This window comes from Anopheles cruzii, chromosome 2, assembly GCF_943734635.1.
Source record: "Anopheles cruzii chromosome 2, idAnoCruzAS_RS32_06, whole genome shotgun sequence".
Taxonomy (NCBI): Eukaryota; Metazoa; Arthropoda; class Insecta; order Diptera; family Culicidae; genus Anopheles; species Anopheles cruzii.
In genome coordinates, this window is record NC_069144.1 from 4,177,405 (window position 1) to 4,183,284 (window position 5,880).

Sequence of the window (5,880 nt, forward strand, 5' to 3'; positions counted from 1 at the left end):
ATCTTATGTGTGCTGCTAAAATGATTGCTAGTAGGGCCGGCCACGGACGCAATTCCATGATGGAGTTTCCTTTCGGGTTGACTAATGTTGATGTCTACTGTAACATTTTAGGAACTACAAAACCGATCGGAACTCATAATGCTGGTATATAAATAGGTTTTTGAGTCATCGTTTATTTCATGTCTAGTTGATTTAAATAGCTGCTACAATTAAAAGCAGATAAATTATGCATGATTTTCAACCTGGATGATTTGTCGGTTTCTGGTTCGGAAACGATATTTGTACAACGAAATAAAGTCAATTTAGTGATATCGTGTGGTAAGTCATAACCATCAGTTAAATAGCATCAGCATCACGCTGTTTCACTTTGTTTATTGAATAATTTACTGTTGTGTGAAAGGTTTGTATAAGCTGTATGAGCTGCTTAGTCGCAATCAAAAAGCAACGAATATTCTGTTAGAAGTGTCGTTCATAAATAAATTCATGTTGCATGTTGCATAAATGCACAGAAGTCTACGGAGCGGCTTACAAATGCTTTCTAAACGGCTCCGTTCTTTGAAACGATATGGTACGACAATGACAGCTGCAGGATAGTTTGTTTGTTTGTTTTTTGAATTATAAAGACTTTGAGCTGCAATAGCCTAACATTCGTCTCTTAAAAGCTGCAGGATAGTAATAAGTGTATAGATGCACACCAAAGCATGAAATGCTTTGCGTTGTGATGCGAAAAGTTATCTTATACCTCTGCCACTTACCCTTGATTCCTTTCTTTTTCGAAGAACCTGGAGAACCCAATCGATGAATTGGTTCGTTGGTTCGCTGTCGATTGACGAATCTGCGTTGAGGCATTCATGTGGCAATGTTGATTATACTGTTAACCGCATTGAAATTTGAATATCGTGAGCTATACAGAGTTATTAAATTTTGTGTCTGTAAAATACAATTTCACATTGATTACGTTGATGTTTGTATATTTACATTTAAAAACAAAGAAGAAGGCGTAGTCATATTGAACTTTTCAGTTATACTTAACAGTACGTCGATTGTTTTTGTACTAAAATTTATTGTTTTTTTGTAAAGGAACGAGTTGTAACATATTAATAAAAAAAGTTATTGTTGAAACATGCTTATTTGACGATCGTGTATCTTCTCACATTGTTTGTTTTTTTTCATATTTTTTCATTGATGTTGTCTGCTTTACGCATCATCTTACCATACATTGAAAAAGAGCTTAGTGGCTTACGATTTGGACCAGACCCAAACTGTTCTTTCAGCATGAATTTAGATTCTGGTAGAAAACCAGGTATAGTATATCGTGAAGGTTGAATACTGCGGAAGTAATAATCGCCGGGCGGGATCGGACATCGAGTAGAAAAGTTGGTGTCGTACGTTGAGCCATCGTACACCAGCTTTAATAGACGATCCATGGTTGGACGTTTCAAAAATTGGCAGAAGTCTACCGAACGGCTTACGAGTGCGTTCGGAACGGGTCCATTTTTAGAGACGACATGATACGCCGCTGTTAACTGAGAACCATGAAAAACATATTAATGCTTTAACACTGAGCAAGCAATTTTCAACAAAACCCTTCTCTTACTTTCAAATCTCTCAACTCTCGGTGAATCTGTACAAACAAATCAATAGTTTGGTTTGTGATAGGTCCAGTCATACGTGAAGACATATTAACATAATTTACGTTGTTACTGTGTTCAACACGCGTTACTACAGGGATTAGCTATTGTTGTTTAAATATTAAAAAACAAAGCAAATGTAAAATAGTGTAGTGAAGCCAACTCTGAGAACAAATGCTTAAGAACTATAATTCTTACTTACGGGAGCAAGAGAGTTCGCAGGTACGAAGTGTAACGATAACGTCATAGCCGAAAGAACCAATAACGAAGCAAAATTTATCATTTCTCGGAGTGGAAAAATTGAACGAATCGGTCGAACGTTGGGATGGAATTGTACTAAAACCGTTTGTGGACCGAAAAGCAAATAAATTGGAAGGGTTTTTCAAAATGATGTAAATAATGATAGGTATTAAACAAAAATCGTGTGACGAATCTCAAATCGTAATAAAAAGAAATAATGAAACATCATTTTCGTTATCCCTGTTGTTAGCTTAAGTTGAACTGGACTAATGGTTTTGTTTTCAAAGATCGCGTCGTAAATGAGTTCATTAAATGCCTTTCAGCTTTTTATAATTGCAACTGAATGAGCTGACAGCGATCATTAAATGAACGGTCAAACGCGATCGGAACGCTCGTAGGTTACATTTTTATTCTGAGTATTTTTTAGCACGAATATTCCATAATAACACGAATGTTAGTTGATCGCCGATGTCTATAGTAGTATAGGCGAGCGGAGAGCGCAATTTAAATTCTGAGATAAGACAATAACACCCAAATTTATTTTCTAGTTATCATAAGTTGTAATATTTGATAACGCATTTTTGGATAACTATATTCAACCAATCCATAGAAAGTCAGCGAAAATCCTTAAGTCAGATTAAATCCTTAACTACGTTGGCGATTAGCCGCGCCATCTCACCATACAAACGAGTGTAGCATAGCGGATTCTGCTGAAGATCAGAACAAAACTTTTCCAAAAAAGGAAAATTCGACTCGGGCAAGAAATTGAAGTTGTGCTATATACAACACCCGAAAGAGATATCCTATCAGCTATTTATTAAACTATTTATCAGCGTCGTCTCTAATACGTAAAAATTTTCCATAAAAGAGAATACAGGCAACAGTTTTCCGATACGGGCCGGGCTGAAAAAAATTCTTGAGCACGAAGTCTGTTACGGGTAAGAAACCTGGAACATTGATTTTCGATGGTTTGACATTGTGCATGTAGTACGTGCCAGGCTGAAGAGGACATGAAGGTAATTTACTGTCCGTTATCAGGGCATCGTACATAACCTTTAACAAGCGGTCCATGGATGGACGTTTCATAAACGCGCAGTAGTCTACCGTTCGTCCTACGAGTGCTCTCTGTATAACTCCCTTTGCCGAGACGATATGGTACGTTGCTGTAAACTAAGGTTTAATCATATAATATGTGAATCTTGCATTAACAAACTCAACAAATGGCCATACATCGTTACGTACATCGAATGTACCCAAACCACTAGAATTATAATAATTCGCTTACCTTAAAGTCATTCTGTTTCCGAAGGATCTCAATATCCCAATCGATGGATTGGTTTGTGGTCGGCCCTTGTTGGCGAACAACTATCGTCATATTTAAGTATTCGTTCGCAACGACCTTTTCAATCTTCGTGACTATTGGAACCAGCTACCGAAAAAAACGATATTTGAAATAGATACCAGCACTGAGAACCAGTATAAGTTTATAACGAAACGGAATACTTACAGAGACGAATGGGTTTGATGTCCTTGAAAATGCGGATGAAAACAACATCACTGAAACTGCGATCAGCCGCCATTGCATCATGTACTTAGACGAAAACACCAAACGTTACTACCAGCAGATGCAGTAAAAGTGAACGCAAATATGTCGAAAACCGTAATGCACATTTAATGTAACTATTGCATTTTGCAGTGATGTCATTTTTTTAAATGTAATTATGTAGATTTGTTCACCAATTTTATGGTGATCGCAGATCTAGACAACCGATTCATGTGCATTTAATTCCGATGGTACTGTGAACGGTGCCAACACACTTGGGGGGTTGCGTTTCGCTGAATTGGCTTTGATTTTTTTTTTACACATTTTTTTTATTTACATCCGTTTGTTCCCTTTCATCTTTAAGCTTTTAAAAATCCCCGTTTTTGATCTGGCCCGGTTGGGTACATGGACTTTAAAAGGAAGCTAGATTCGGGCAAGAATCCCGGAATGGCAATATTTGCCGGCCTATTGTCGTGAGTGTAATAAATAGCGGACGGGACTGGGCATCTGTTGTGGAAGTTGGAGTCCGTAAGATGACATCATGCATTAGCTTTAACAAACGGTTCTCTGATGGACTCTTTATGAAGTCGCAAAGCTCCACCGTTCGGCTTATGAGTGCTTTCTGTACAATACCGCTTTCGGAGACCACATGATGATCGATCGTATAATCCTACAAGCAGAAACGTACAAGTCCAAATGTTGGAAAGACCAAATGTTGCAAGTCAAAATGTTGACAGTAACCAGCTGATGATTCTCCAATGATTACGATTCCCGCTATCCCCACGATTTGGATCTTTCAATTCTTTACGAAGCTCGAGGTACACTTCGTCGCTCTCCGAGCTCGTCGAAGGCTCCCCAATGCAGCTCAGGTGCGAAGGTGCGAACCATCTGAGACATGGACTTTTTCTAACACTGACGAAATCATCCTCCCGAGAGGAACATGCTTAGATAACGCTGTGGCTCCATGTTTGTGGAGGGACGATGAAGAAGTCGCTACAACAGCGAGCTATACGCACCGTACGACGGTCTCACTGTCGTGCAACGCGTATACACCTCGCCAAGCTCCGGTGGTATGGTCATGTCATGAGAATGGTGCACGACGAACCAGCCCTGTTGTTGTTGTATTATAGAAACTTTGAGCGTAGGGCTTCATTCGTCTGTTAGTTGGCTGTTGTGGTCGGTATTTGAAGTTGTTACTGGTTGGAGTTTATCTGAAAGTATACAGATTTGGGAGCAGATCAGAAAGTATTCACTGTATAATCCGATGCTTCTGAGGAAATTTAGTAGTTTACGCCCTTGGTTAGGACGGTTGGAGAGGACTTGGGATGTGTTTTGGTCTTTTTTACAACTTGATCTTTCTAAGCAGTAGCCATAGCAGTTCGAGTTTTTGGTTTGTTAGAGAGAAAATTGTACTGTTTGTTCTTTTGAGGTCGTTGGTCGGTTTGTAGACTTTTTCTATGAGTCTGCTTGAGTAGTCTATTAGGTTTTTTAGAAGAACCAAGTAGAAGGGTAGTAGTTAGTAGTCCCATCTCACATAGGGTGGAGTCGGTGGGGCTGGTGCAAAAAGCTCCAGAGATTTTCCGAACTGCAGTGTGGTAAACAAGTGCGAGAAGTTCAGTGACTTTCTGGCCACCGAAGCTAAATATTTCGGCGCCGTAGAGAAGTTTGGTAAGGAACCAGTTTTTGAGTATTTTGATGAGGGTGCTGCGGATTTTGCCGCAGTCGAGCATGCGAAAAAGGTTGATGTGGCTTCTGGTCACTTCTTTAAGGTGGCGACAGTGGGCCAGAAAATTCAGTTTGCAGTCTATGATTATTTCTAATATCTTAGTTCATCGTACTTGGGGCATGGGAAACACGTTGTACAGTATGGGTTTTGGCTTTCGGTGGGCCGTGTTGTATATGCTTAGAATTTCATATCCTGTAAATCTATTCCATTGCTGGAGCTTTGAGATGGCTATTTGGAGATTTTTCCTGGTTATGGCAGAAGATCTGTGGGAAGAGGCAAGAACGATGTAATCTGCATAGACGAATGTTTTGATATTGGTGGGGATCGAGAATAGTAGAGATTGCAGGAAATAAAAGAATGACTACTGGATGTAATAAACGTTTCCTTTTATTGCAAAGTATCAACTTTGGGCAAAACACAGTTCGCTGGGTCGGCTAGTATTAAATATTAGTTGATGTTATTTGCTTTACGCATCATCTTACCATACACTGAAATAAAGCTCAATGGCTTACAATTTGGACCAGAGTAATACTGTTCTTTCAACACGAATTTAGATTCTGGTAGAAAACCAGGAATAGTAAATAGGGAAGGTTGAATACTGCGGAAGTAATAATCACCGGCTGGGATCGGACATCGAGTAGGAAAGTTGGTGTTGTGCGTTGAGCCGTCGTACACCAGCTTTATAAGACGATCCATGGTTGTACGTTTTAAAAATTGGCAGAAGTCTACCGAACGGCTTA